The sequence below is a fragment of the Falco punctatus genome, assembly GCF_963210335.1.
Source record: "Falco punctatus genome assembly, chromosome: 9".
Taxonomy (NCBI): domain Eukaryota; kingdom Metazoa; phylum Chordata; class Aves; order Falconiformes; family Falconidae; genus Falco; species Falco punctatus.
Genome location: NC_137589.1, coordinates 20,160,673 through 20,174,562, shown reverse-complemented (window position 1 = coordinate 20,174,562; position 13,890 = coordinate 20,160,673). Strand labels below are relative to the sequence as shown.

The 13,890-nt window shown below is 44.7% G+C and overlaps 1 protein-coding gene across 7 annotated transcripts in view; it reads left to right on the top strand.

The window, feature by feature from the left end:
• The first annotated feature begins 3,084 nt into the window (after positions 1 to 3,084).
• Positions 3,085 to 13,890, top strand: part of MICU1 (mitochondrial calcium uptake 1) — a 105,798-nt gene continuing 94,992 nt past the window's right edge. Inside the window, exons 1-2 of one of the 7 annotated variants that reach the window (XM_080401659.1) lie at positions 3,085 to 3,122; positions 4,233 to 4,323. The gene's annotated coding sequence lies outside the window, so the exon portion shown is untranslated. Of the gene's footprint in view, positions 3,123 to 3,168; positions 3,197 to 3,248; positions 3,270 to 4,232; positions 4,324 to 5,861; positions 6,547 to 7,392; positions 7,902 to 13,890 lie in introns of those variants that run through there. The other 6 variants (XM_080401665.1, XM_080401662.1, XM_080401660.1 and 3 more) reach the window with 6 other exon arrangements.

The following is a 13,890-nucleotide window of genomic DNA, read 5'->3' as shown; positions in this document are numbered from 1 at the left end:
GCAGAATTCAGCAGCCTCCCATGTTCCTGAAAAGCAATCACGATCTATTTATGCTTCCAGAAAATTTATTTTTTAATGGGGGGTTCATTAGGTTCATTAAAGCCTGAAGATAGCCAACCTAGGAGGCATCTGGAAGCAACTAAAATTAAAATACCTAAAATTAGCCTCCCCAGCAGTGAATCCTCCCTCTGATTTAGATGCCGACGTGCACATGACCCAGGCGTGCCTTTCTCATTTTCCCTTCCTGCTGCCATCCCATTCCTGAGCTGCCAGGCACAGCCACAGCAGCTGACGCACACACCCACGACCCCGGAGAAAATAGCATCCCTCCGCCGGGTTTGCCGGGGTCCCTCCCTTGTTTCAAAAATTAGCCTCCACGTCTGCATTTTGGGACTGCCCCATCTCAGAGATGGCTACAAACCATGACGTTCCCCCATTGCTGCAGGCACTGTTTGGGATGGGGACTCCTGGGCATTGCTCTGTCCTGGGGGAGCAACACTTATTCCCCAAATTCCGGCTACTGATGACACCCAGCTACATTTGTTTTCAAAGTGTCTCATTTCCTTCCCAGCTCCTCTGCCATCCAAAAAAAAGCCCCTTTTGGGTGAGGTGCTCAGGCACGGGCTTTCATGATATTTATATCTTGTTAGTGCATGAGATTAATTGAAATCAAAGTGCTGCTGGGCTGGCATGATGCCCTTGGTGTTGCTTTCCTCTCTGATAAATCCTGCATAGAGAGGTTTGTTGTGTTTTACATCTCTGGGCAGCACCCATCACTGTTAAAAGGTGGGTGCTACGGGAGGGATGCAATCCTTCCAGACCACCATGTTGCTACAGGGTCTCCTTGAGCCTGGAAAGCCCTAGGGCTTGTGGAGGCATTTGACCTCCAGCGAGGTCCCTATCCAACATGTGTGGGGCAAAGCCCCTGGAAGGGTGAATAAAACCATGGCTGCCTTGCTGTTAGCTTCTTCTCAGAGGCAGGAGCATTTGCTGTTGCCCTCATTCTCCTAAGAAGGAGATGCCAAATTTCCTGGGGTGCTAAAGCACTCCAAATAAGAAATGAACGCATTTTCAATGACAGCGTTGAAACAGCAACATGGGTCTCCCAGAGATTTTCGATGTCTGCAGCAGCTGCTGCTCCACCATAGTGTTCCCTCTGCCCCCACACCACCTTCCAGCTCCACCACCAGCTCTGATTTGGGCCCCAGGTTCAGGGAACGCAGGATGGGACACTTGCATCCAGGATCCAGGAGTCTTCATATTCTTTGGTAGAAAATCAAACCACTCGGGAGCATTTCCACATGGAAATATGCCACACAAGTAATTTTCCTTTCTTCCTCTTCTGTTTTCTTTTTCTCTCTTCTTCCCCTCTTCCGCCTTCCTCTTTTCCTCTCTTCTTCTCTCTTTCCTCCCTCTCTTTCTCTCTGCCTTTCTTCCTTTCTTTCTCTCTTTTTCTCCCTTTTCTCTCATTTCTGAGGACTTTTCTGCCCCCAGGTTCCATCTCTGTGCATTCAGCAGCAGGCAGCACCCTCCATTCGGGAGGAGCACTGCAGGCAGTATGAGGGTGGCAGCAAGGCACAGTTCTCTCTTCCATCTTGATTAAGGAGAGATATTCCTACCTGCAGGCATTGCCCTGAGCCCTTCCCTGCCATCTCCAGTACAGGATAAGTTTGTTCTGGTGAGAGGTGTGAAGCTGGCAGCTCAGCAGAAATATTTTCCCTAGTGTGTTGTAAATATTGTGGTCCACAGGGAAAATAAACCCTCCCATGAAGATTTTGTTTGTAAGTTCAATAGCCCGGGGAGGAAAGCCATGCAGAAGTAGGAGGACACAGTTCACACTGCCCAGCCAGGCTTGCGGGCACAGCTTGGAGCGTGTGGGACAGTTCAGGCAGGCCGTGATGTCTGCTCCACTGCTAATTCAGGCCATGCTGCCCTACAGCAGCATCAGCTCTGTGCCTCAGGTCTGGACCCAGCAACTGTTCTGGACCCTGCAGAATCACCTGCTCACAAGACTCATTTCTCATGAGATAACCCCTTCATTTTTTAAAGTGAACTATCGTCGGAAATACATAGAAATGCTCAACCAGATACACCGGGGCAGGGGGGGACGGGACACAACAACAATGAGAGAAATCAGTTCAGTTCATGTACTAGCAAAGAACTTGCAGTTTAGATGATCATACCTGAAAAATGAAGTTTTCTGCGTTTCTGTGGTGATGGGAGAGCTCCCTTCTTCTCGTGCTGCATTTGCAGATGCCTCAGAGCGTTTCCCCATGCTGAGAGCACCCCCTGGGCCTGCGCCAGGGATGGGCAGGGGGAACAGGCTGCCCCTCTGGCACCTGAAGCGCTTGCCCAGAGCAGGGGAGTTACCTATCACAGAAATAAAACTGGGGAGATCCAGTAGGGGACGGCAGAAATGGCCAAGGCCTTGCAGCCCACACAGACCCTATAGGCAGCTGCATTAAGCATTTTACACTGGTGCCTTAAACCTATACAGAGGGATCTCAGACCCTGCATATAGACCCCTCAAACCCTGTATATAGGCCCTTTCGGGCCCTGTTTATACAAGTTGCTCAGACTCTTTCTATACACACCTCTGAAACCTGTTTCAGGACCTATATACAAGACCCTCAAACCCTACATACAAGCCCTCCAGGACCTATATGCTCCTCATACTATATGCACAAGCCTCTCAAGACCTATATATATATTTGTATATGGGCCCCTGAGATCCTATATACAGACTTTTCAGAACTTATACATACAAGCCCCTGTAGGACGCTGCCTCCAGGTCTTTCAGGCCCTACACACACACCCCACCCCCCACCCCCCCCATACACAGGACCTATACAAACACCCCTCACAGGGTACACACAAGTATTTCAGGAGCCACACAATCCCCAAGACCCTACACAGAGGGCTCTCAAGACCTGTATATAAGCCCCTGAGCCCTTACACACCGGCCCTCCGGGACACCTATAGACTCTCCTCACACCCCGGTTCCCGCCCTTCGGTCCTCACGTGTCCCCCGGGCGCACAGAGGCCCCGCCCCTCTCGGCTGCCACCGCCCGCGGAAGCGCGGCCCTGGTGGGCGGGGCGGCGGGACGGGCGGCCGGGCCGAGGTGAGCGCGGGCGGGCAGGGCGGGCCGGCCGGCCATGGGGGTTCCCTACCCGCTCCCCAGCAGCCGGCGGCGGGGTACGGCGCCTCCGTTCCGCCTGGCCCTCCCCTCCCTTCCCTTCACCGCGCCCTGGCGGGAGCGGGCTTGGAGGCACGTAGGCGGGTGCTTACCGTGAAACGGGCTGGGGGGGGGGCCCAGGCCCGGGGCTGAGGGGCCGGGGCCTGAGAGCTGAGGAGAGCCGCCGCCCGGGGAAGGCGGGCTTTCCGGGTGCCAGGGTCTCGGCGTGACGTGCTGGGGCTCCCCCGTCCCCCGGGGCCCTGCAGTGATGCCATGATTTCTTCCCTATGTAATAAACCTTAGGGTCTGTGCCTCCGTTCCAGCGCTTAGCTTTTCTGGCTGGGAAAGACGCTGGGTCCCCTCGGCGCGTCTGGGTAGGTGGAGCCGCCGGGGCCTTTGGGGAGCGCTCGGGCGGTTCCAGGAGTTGGGCCTCAGCTCCCTGGTTTTGGTTGACTTGTGTTGTCGCTGTAGGGGGTTGTGCGCCGTGTTGCCGAGGCTGTGTGAGTTATTGCTGTGCGTTATAGCTCATGTCAAAGCAACTCTTCTTAATAGTGGTTTGTTAAACAGCTTTAACTTCACGGGGTGGCCAGACTGTGTTTGATGTGCTGTTAGTCTTTGGAAAAACCTTTAGGGTCAATTTGGGTTAATAAACTGCTGAAAGTATAGAAGGGCCTGATATTTATTGTGACATGATTAGTGTATTACATATTTGCCTTTAGTTTAATGAGCTGCCTGGGAAAGCTGGTAAATCTGTTTAATGGGGTCTGTTGACTTGGGGTGGGCAGGTCAGACAAGGCAGGATTTTTTTGAGGCTTTCTCCTCTAGAAACCCCGAGTGCCAGCTCGGACTGCGGTTAAAGTAAAGGCCTGGCTGCTTTTTTGTTTTAATCAGCTGTGTGACCGTTTTTCTCCTCCTGACTTTATGTGGCAGGCAGTCTGAGATGCCTATGTGAGAGCACGGATATGCAGAGCATGACTGCCTGGAGAGAAATAGTGTGCAGCATGTTGCTGGCAGCAGAGAATTACAATCTTTATTATGTTTTTTTCTTGTTTTTAGATCACAGCTCTGCAACCACTAAAAAATTATTCCCTGGGTGCTTCATGACCACTTGACCCGCAGGTAGGGAGCAAGTACGCTCGCACTACAGGTGAGGATGTTACACGACTCATAGCATGTTGTGGCTTTGCTCTCAGGTACTTTTAACTGAATTAATCATCTGGCTGATACTTACCCCTAAGTTTGCCCTGTTTGGAATTGTTCTGAAAGTGTTCACCCAAGATTTTTCCTAAAGCTGTAGGAAAATACATTGTCTTTTTGCAATGTGTGAAGTTGTGCTGACTTTTCTGTTGGAACACCATGGGCAGTGCTGTGTGATTTGGAAGAAGGAGCAAAGCAGGCATGGGAGCAAGCTGTGAAAGAAGTTTGCTGCCTAGAGCTTCCTGTCAACCCCACATCAGTTATGTCACATTGATAAAACATGGGGGGTGGATGGGAAACAACACACTAAAGAAAACAATCCTATTCACTATTTCTGTGCACTCAGTAAAAATGTATTTGAACATCGGGACGTATCTTAACTTAAAACAAAAAACAAACCAAACAACGAAAACGTAACTAAAGATGCTTAAACTTTGTGCGTTTGTCCACCTGGAGCATCACGTTGCTTGGCCAGCCCAGGGGTGCAAGGGAAATGTGTTCTAGTGTCATCATGGCCTGCTTCTCTGTGACTCTGCAGGGGGTTGTGTTGGCCACCAGTTTCAGGCAGCAGCTTCTTTAGCCAATATAGCTACTGCCATGGAGGGTCCTGTGGCTGATAACCGTCCCCTTAAACTTTCTGGTATTCAGTAGTATGTTGGCAAGGGTATAATGCCTATATTCAACAGTGTATCTTAAGCTCATGTAACCTTTGTTTGTATACTTGTGAAAACAGCTTGTTGTCCAAATGACCCATTTCCTGTAGAAACTTTTTTGATACTTACGCTTCCTGAACTAAAGAATTTGGAATTTTGTGCTCTGGAGGAAAAAGAATGGTGTGCCTTGCCTACATCATTAATGTCTGTCTATGGGGGCACTCTGGAGCTCGCTGCATCTCATTAGTCTTTGTGTTAACTTCACTGTATATGTTCCTGTTGTGCATCTTGGGCTGAGAAGTCAGTGGTGTAACTCTGGGTAAGCAGGTGGTGTTTTGAGAGTAGAGATTGTACTGTTGTCCTTAGGCAATTTAACAGAGCAAATTGCAAGACTTGCATCCTCTCAAGTCTCAGGAAGGCTTTGGAGCACTATCCCATAAGCATTAAGTTTGTCAGGTGATATTTGAGGCAACCATCAGCTATGTTTAGATATAGAATGTGGTAACAACTACTTTTGCATTTCTTGAGTAAAGTAAGTTCTGTAGAGATCGTATTAGGTGTATTATACAAAAAAATGTTGTTGGATGTCATTCCACTTGCGTTAACGCTTCTTGAAATGGATTGAGCTGGGATTTATAAATACTTTTTTTATACTGCGCGAGTTTGCAGTGGTTTTACTGGTCCACTGTATTTTAACACAGCTCAATACAGTAGAGCTGAGGATGCTTGTGTATAGCAAAAAAAAAAAGTTATTTGTTAATTTTCCAAATGCTGTGTCTTTCTGCTGGGATGTTGCAGGGGTGTTAGCAAAAAAGTGTCTTCATGTAGATAGACTTTTGGTGGTATGATGCTGTTTGGGATTCTTCAGCAGCAAACGTTAGCCAGGGCCTTTGAGTATTGTATGCCTTTGAGAGGAATGGTATTGCATCTTTTTTTTACAATGGTTTTAAGAAAGGTTTGTTGCAAATGGCATGGCTGCCTCTTGATGGGGGGGATGGCTATGTGTCTTTAAGGAGAGGCAGCTGGCACTTTTATTAAGAAATGCAAGGACTCACAGTAGAGTCTGAGTTGAAATGCACTTTATCTGCCTAATCACATATCCAAAAGTCTGGCAGGCTTGCCCGTTAGTGAAAGATTTAAGATACTATCAAACAGAAAAAATGGACAGCTTGACCGTTCATATCATGCATTGTTATACTGCGGCACTGTAGTATTATCCGAAAGTCCTTGGCTAGTAAATTCTGGGTTATCTTTGTTTGCTACTTTGTCTGTGAGTGCAGTGACTCCGCCTCCTCCCCCAGAAACCTGCCATAAAGTTTCCTTTCATGCATTCTGGATTTAACCTCTGTCAAGAGCAGCTTTTAATTGCTGTCCCACCATTGCTCAGAGTTGGAAGTACTACTGTGTGAAGAGATCCTTTTGTCTTGGATGACACTACTGTGGATGTGGGTATGAGAAGGCAGAGCAGACCAAAGTGCTGATCCTTTTAACTTGGAGTTTTGTGTTGGGGCTGGCACAAGGTGGGAATGCACAGGTGGGGGCAGGCCAGCTGCTTGTGCTGATTTATAATAGCTGTGAATGTGTGGCCTTAAATGCTTTGCATAAACAGCCTTTGATTTGTTACAGGGTTTCCTTTCTGTCTCTGCAACTTGTGACAACTTGTGACCCTTCCTTGACAAAACAAATCACTAGCTTAAAGTAACCGTTTCCAGGTTGTGTTTTCAAAATAGAAAAAAGCTGCCTTCTCTGGGTTGTGGGGGGGTGGGGTTCATCTAAGTCTCCAGGGTCTCTCAAGCTCAAATTCTTAGTTTTTTCTCTTAGAGTTTATAGCCCTTTGAAGTGAAACCCAAGATCCTCATGTGGACAGCGAGAAAGATGATCCTGGTTTGAGATGAGCAATGCTGCAGCTGACCTGTGCTTGAAACATGAGACCTGTGAATGCGTGTAGCTTTATAATTTGTAGTATGTCAGTCTGTGATGCAGACAAAGCTGGTCTATGGCAACATCACAATACAGACCCAGTATCTGTATAGACTAGTTGCATTATGTACCACCACTTTAACATCTGTGTTTTCATTTGATGCAAACTTCTGTTTCTGGCATTTTTGCTTCAAGAGCTAGAAGACTAGTTCTATTTTTTTCACTGAAATCTTAGCTACGATATAAACACAAGATCTGCAAGAATTGATCTCTGCCTTATGCCAGTCAGTGTTAAAGACTACAAGAGCCTTGTCACTCTATTAGATGCTCTGTGTGTGTGCACCAGGTTTGCTTGCAGTATATTAGTTGCCCAGGAATTCCAGTCGTGTCCCCATCCCCCCACCCCATTAATTTAAACCCTAAAAGCACTGATATGTGGAGGTGTTTCTCTACATCTCTTCTTACAGTCTGTAACTATGGCTTGCTATTTCCATGAAGATGATCCCTATTTTTTCTTGTTGGCTGAAGTTTTGGTGGACTGCAAAGTAAAACTCCTCCGTCCTCTGATTATCTGTCTAGGTTTCATGGCTGCAGGGAGAGAAGTGGTGTGTGGTAGTGGCCAGGCACTGTGACTCATCGGGTCCTCTGCTTGGTGGGGCCTTTGCTCCAGATAAGTGTGTGAGCAGGCAGTGTGCTATCTGTCTGGCCACCTTGGGTGGAGCCAAGTATTTGTTGCCAGCTTTTTCATGCTGAAAGTGAGCTCCTCAGGTCATGTTCTAAAAGCATAAGGCACTAGCCAGGATTATCTGTATTCTTTTTTTTTTTTTCTGTCTGAAATTCAAGCTAATCCAATAAGGCATTTCTGGAAAAGCAGCTGCAGGAGTTCAGACTTACTTTTCATTTTTCTGGGGGGAACCAGTGCCCTTCTCTGGAATTCAGAAGAAATTGCCATCTGGTAGGTGAAATGCAGATGCTGTCACTTTTTTGTTTGTTTCAGTAGATTTTGGTGGCACACATCCAAAGAAATTTTAAATAAAAGTGTGACTTTTTGGGCAGAAAAGGCATTTTCTAAAGAAGCAAGTGGCTATTGCTGAGGTAGGTGATGTTTCTGTTTAAAAGAGAGAATGGGAAAGGAAGAAATGACCATATGGTGATATTCAAATTCAAGTTCTCAGTGGGTTCACAAGTCTTTCTCCTCCTTGTCTGAGAGGAAAAGAGGTACAGGATTCAGTGTCAAATTCTGGGATGATCTGCTGCCTGTCATACCTCCAAAATGAAATGTCTTTTTCTAGAGCTGTACGTTTGTCTGCAGATAACTCAAGCCTGTTGAATTGTCACCTTCACAGCCTAGTGAGGCTTTTGCTTTTTCTTCAAACTACTTAAATTTTTCTCTTTCAGCAGTATTTTCTTGTGAAACACATGTTCATTAAGAATTAGCACCAGCTTGGAACCAAGTAAGCCATAAACACTTCTTAGACCTACTTTTAACTGTTCTGAGATATTCTTGTTTGTTTGTTATGGTAAGGTACATGCAGTTAGGTGGCCATTGGCTGGAGAAAAGGCAGGAGCTTCAAGGAGGATTTTTCTATTTGGTGCAAGAGTTAGGAATTATCAGGAAAATCACATCCCATCGACACAGATTGTGCAAGGCAAGTTAAATCACTCGGGTCATTAAGCAACCAAGCCTTATTCCTGCTGGCTGTGACTTTCTACAGAAAAAGGCAGAAGTATTATGTTTCTACCCCTCTGCCAATAGTTAGTTCTCTTGACAAACCTTTGCTCCTTGAATCAGTGTCATTTTTTTCCTCCTGCAAAAATGTCTTTGCTCTGGTGTGCCTGCCTATGTGGCAGGTTTGCCACACAGCCTGAGTATTTAGGAATAGTGCTTGGAAAAAGAACATTTCACATTGAACTGATTAAGGTGGAAGTAGCTCATGAAACAGGGTCATTATCCTTAATAGGGGGTGAGAAGTGTTTTTTTATTTTGTTTTTTGGTTTTGCAGCTCTACTAGTTACCTCTGGCTCCTATGGAGATGGTAGTAGGGAGCTTGTTAATGCTGAGGTTTACTGTAATGGTTTCTAGGTGGAAGAGCCCAAGGAATAGGCTGCATTTTGGGGGAAAGAGGGGAAAGGAAAACTTTAACCAGGAAAAAGCAACTTCAGGCATTGATTTCTGTGGAAGATTGTAGTTGCTCCTTAAAAACCTACTGTGCATTGCTGGAAACTGACTGAAAGAGCAAGCAAAGTATTTTGACCGTGCTGAAGGTGCTATTTGCAGTGCTGCTGCAACAGATGGTAACACAGTTACTTTGTTTGGGTAAACTGATATTTTTTATTTGTTTCTCAAAAGCTGCAATTCCTGCTGGCTGCATCCACTCACAAGTCCTCTAATGACTCAGCTAGCAAGTTAGATTTGGGGTTGCTGTTGAGCTTGCCAACTGGTGTTTTTTCTGCCATTTTAGATGGCACCAGAGTCTTTATCTTAAGTATACTTTAAATGTTCAAAGGCACATAGGAAAAAATTGTTCCCTAGTGAGTAGACACCTGTCTCCCTTTCAAGGGGAGATCAAGACGAAGCTAGTTGCTGACCTACACCCTTATAAATAATCCAGTTGCAATTGCTAATAATGCTTTATTAAAGCTAAATCAAAAGTCTTGTGTGTGTCACCACAATACAGTGTCTTCTCTACTTGGCACTGAAGATCAATAAAATTATTTTCAGTCTTGTCAGTTTTAATCTAGGTTCTCTGTGCAGCTGTGTTGGGGGGTTGTGACTCTTCTCTGGCCAGATTGCTGCAGTCTAAGGTGATGCTCCTGTGGAAGCAGATTTGGTAGAAATTGGCATGGGTGACTTGTACAGCCCAAGGAGAGATGGTTATTTCTTCTGTATAGTATTTGCTAGGAAATGCAGATCATCCTGAGATAGAAGATTAGTTTTCAAGCAGTGAGAGCCCAGGTGTGGGTATGTGGAGCTTAAAAATAGGGGAGGGATTAGAGGAACTGGTAGTGACAGAGAAACCTGCATTTTCCTTAATTTAAATATAGTTAATAGTAAGGATGTATACATTAAATTGAGAATACCACTTGTGCCTATAAGTGGTAGTTTAACAAGTTGGATTCCAACTAGTCATGGGTTTGCTGTTTTATTTTCATTTTGTCTTATGCTAAATGATCAATTTGGCAGAATAATATAACTTGAGGTGAGGATGGTATAATAGAGTCTTAATGTGTATCATCTTGGTAAATTGTTACACTCAATAAGCCACATTAACGGTGAGGTGATTTCAGAATGCCAAAACGTGTTGGTAGTGCAATATTAGACTGAATTTTAAGACATGTTATGAAATGCAATAGTATGGCTTTAATAGCAGCTGCATTCAGAGCAGAATGAAGTTTAATACTAAATCTGGCTACTTGAGGGATGGCATTGATTGTCCCCAAGGGGAGGACAAGCAATGGTTGGTGTAGTTACAGAGCTGTAGCATTGGGAAATGTGCATTTTCAGGGTTGAGGATTTTAGGAAAAGATGAACCCTTAATGCAATGACAGTTAAAAAGAAAATGCCAGGCTATGGCTTAGGTTTCTTCTAAAGACCTGGCAGTGTGTTATCGATTGATGCATTGTGGACTTTTCATCAATTTAAATCATGCTCTGAAACAAATGTGGTTTTCCTCTCTAGTGAAATTAATGTGATCAAATATTGCCCTATCTCATACCTGAGAAGAAATTACTTTCGCTGCTGGATATCATTTGCATTTTCAAAACTGATTTATGTGTCTCGGTAAGCTAATAACTTCAGTAATGTGAGTAATCCTTTATCTGAAATTGCACTGGATAAGGTGAAAATTTGGAGTTTCAGGAGGGGGAAAAGAGCAGGAGTGGTTTAGTCTTTCTTGGTGATGGGGCAAGGAGTGGATCCAGACATCTTGGTAGCTGGAATCCACCTCTGGGCACCCTTTGTACAAATTACCCTTGTACAAATAGCTATTGCTTGTAGCAGTTTCTAAACAAAGTACAGAGAACTGGAGGGAGGAGAGGTCAAAATTAATATCTCAATTTTGGTGGAAGCAGCTTTGATGCTAAGAGGTTCACATACACACACACGGTTTATGTATCTCATATGATTTTAAGCATCTCTATTAGTGTTGATGGTAAAACACCTATCCTGATTGCTTTGACCTTTCCCTTGTGTCTTGACTTTTCCTTCCTGTTGGATTTATTTGTCATACTGTTCTTCCCATTGCAATTTTTCCCTCACCTCTTCCCAATAATTCTCTTGAGAAGACAGAGACAGGAGAGCTGAGAGATGAGACCCATGCTTTACTGCTGCTGCCTTCCTCCTTCAGGGCACCCCATGCCTTCTGGAGCAGATGTTGCTGCTTCAGTGAGCAAGGGTGAGGTACAACTGACAGTCAGGGGCTGAGGTGGAAATAGGTGAGGAATTTTCCTACAGCAGCTGCTGGGTCAGGATGTCTTAGTCTGCTCTGGCAATGTCAGACTTTGCTTTTTGATAAACACACGGCTCCAGAAAGCTCTTTCAGTTCTTAGTGATTCCATCTCAGCCAGTCCCTGCAGAAGTCTATATGCCTAAGCAGTGCCTCGTAAATGCAAATCTGTTTTGAGAAGATATTACATAACAGTATTTTTCATTTAAATTTACAATATACATTCTGCCCTGATGTGCAGGCTTACCATGTCCTAGTAAAATTGCTCAAATAAAAAGTGCCTGTGAACCCTTCTCTGATTAAATATTAAACACCCATCAGCTTACTCCTTTCACATGTTTGTGCCACTGAGGCCACCTTTGATATAAAACCCCTGCTTTAGGTGTGTTTCATCCTAAAAACTGAGGCTGTTCTGGATTGCTGAAAAGGACTACAAGAAGTTCAGTGCTGTGGGCTACCCAAGTGTGAACGGAAGTCCCTTTTCCTGGGCTGAGATACTGGTGCTGGAAAACCACGAGCAACTCTTTTTGTTCTTTTGGTATCTGAAAAAGGATGCAAGAGCTGGGATCTGCCAATTCTTATTTGCACTGGTGTTTTGTCAATAGATGGGGTCAGCACAAAGGGAACAGACACCTAGTTAAAGAAGTGAGTTTATCTTTACTTACATTTAAAGCAATAGAATAGTAAGTGAAATAATGCAGGAAGAATAAAGCAAGACTAAGTAATGCACCTGATCATTACTACATATGACAGAATATATTTAAGAAAGATACATTACCTACTGCCTTAATACGTTACCATCGTCCAGATCCTCTGTTGCTGGGGATCCCCTGCTACAGTAAGGATTTGGAGAGCCTTTCCTGACAACTGGGAGGTCCTACGCAGTGCGTCCACTCGTAGGTGAGGTCTCCAAAGTTGCTGTAAGAGGGTCCAACTTTTATACTGTTGAATAAACAAGCTCACCTAATGTCCAATGTCGAAGCATCTGGTTTCACTCTCCTCTTGGATCGCGCTGAAGCCTGGCCCAGGGCTCAGGGAGGAACCAAGGGAGTCTTCCTTAGCAGCTTGATTTTAACCACTGGTTTGCAAACAAGGCCACGTACCTGGTTTCATAGCCTTGACTACCTGCCCCTAAGCAAGGAAGGATGTACTATATCTTTGTGAATGATTATATTCTGTCTAAGCTACATCTTTAACTAATTATCATGCATATTTTGCTAATGATTGGATACCAAATATATACATATATAAAAAAACCCATTTGTTTGTCAGGTTCATCTAGAGGTCAGCTTTGGCTCAGGGCCTGTTGCTCAGGCCTCAGTACTTCAACTGAAAAAGTCCAGGGCAGGAGTCTTAATGCTGTGAACATGGCAGGGGGGAGAAGGAGAGAGCCTGTCTGAATTCCCTCGCAAAACATGTTAGCGGACAGCAGATCATTGTTTGGGGAAATAAAATACCCACATCAAGCCAGAACGTATATAATTGTTGAAACACTTTTGCATTTCTTTTAACATGATCTGGATGTCCTTAGTTTGCCCGTTGTGTGTCAGATCGGAAGCGGTACTTTCCTAATGGCTTTGTGCGTTTCCTGGATGTTCAAGACGCTAACATGTTTAATGCTAAATTACAAATATAGCAGGCTCTATGCTGTTGCATCTTGCCAGCTACATGTACCCATAGAGCAGGGCCCTGAGCACTTGCCTGATGGCTGTGAGAGCTGCTGCGGCTGCTGGTGCAGAAACACAGCTCAAACCACGGAGCCAGGGCACAAAAACATGGTGCCAAAGTGGACAGAGCCAGGTACCAGGATGGGCTCTCACATTTCTTCTGGTGAGGGTTTTGGGTAAGGTGGAGGTTTTTTTGTTGGGTGGCTCAGTTTTTTCAAATGCTTGGGCTCTGAGGATTGAGTTTTGGTGGAGCAGACAGTTATCAAAACTTATGTTTTTAAATCTTGAGGTGTGTAGGTTGACTCTTCTGCTTAAAAAATAACAATTCCCGTGTCTCGTGGCATAACTAAAAGCAGATATGTCATTCTTTTCAGGGAAACAAGCCCCCACTCTTTCTTTTGTCCAAGGATATTAAGTCAGTCTCTGAAAGTAGAGCTGTTTTGAGGAAGAACTTACTGTCTTATCTCTTAGAAACAAAATTATGATCTACAGATTTCTTATAGCACTAATGCTAGAACATTATGATAACTTTTATGTTTGGTCCTTATTTTCAGTATTGTGGAGATTGTGGGGTTTTTTTCCTCTGAGCTACTTTGTTGTATCCTATAAATGAAAATAAAATAATCATTTATTGCGTTAAATCCTGCAAGAATTGAGATTGTTTCTTATTATAAGCTGTAATCACATCTGTTCTTGGGAGTTTTATACTTTATCTCAGTTTTATTCCTTATTCTACTGCAGATCTTGGTGTTAAGCTTTTCATTGCTGCAGTTTGGGCAAGGTGCTTATTTTTAATCTTTTTAAAAGTGAGTATGGCTTTCTCAAGTGATCT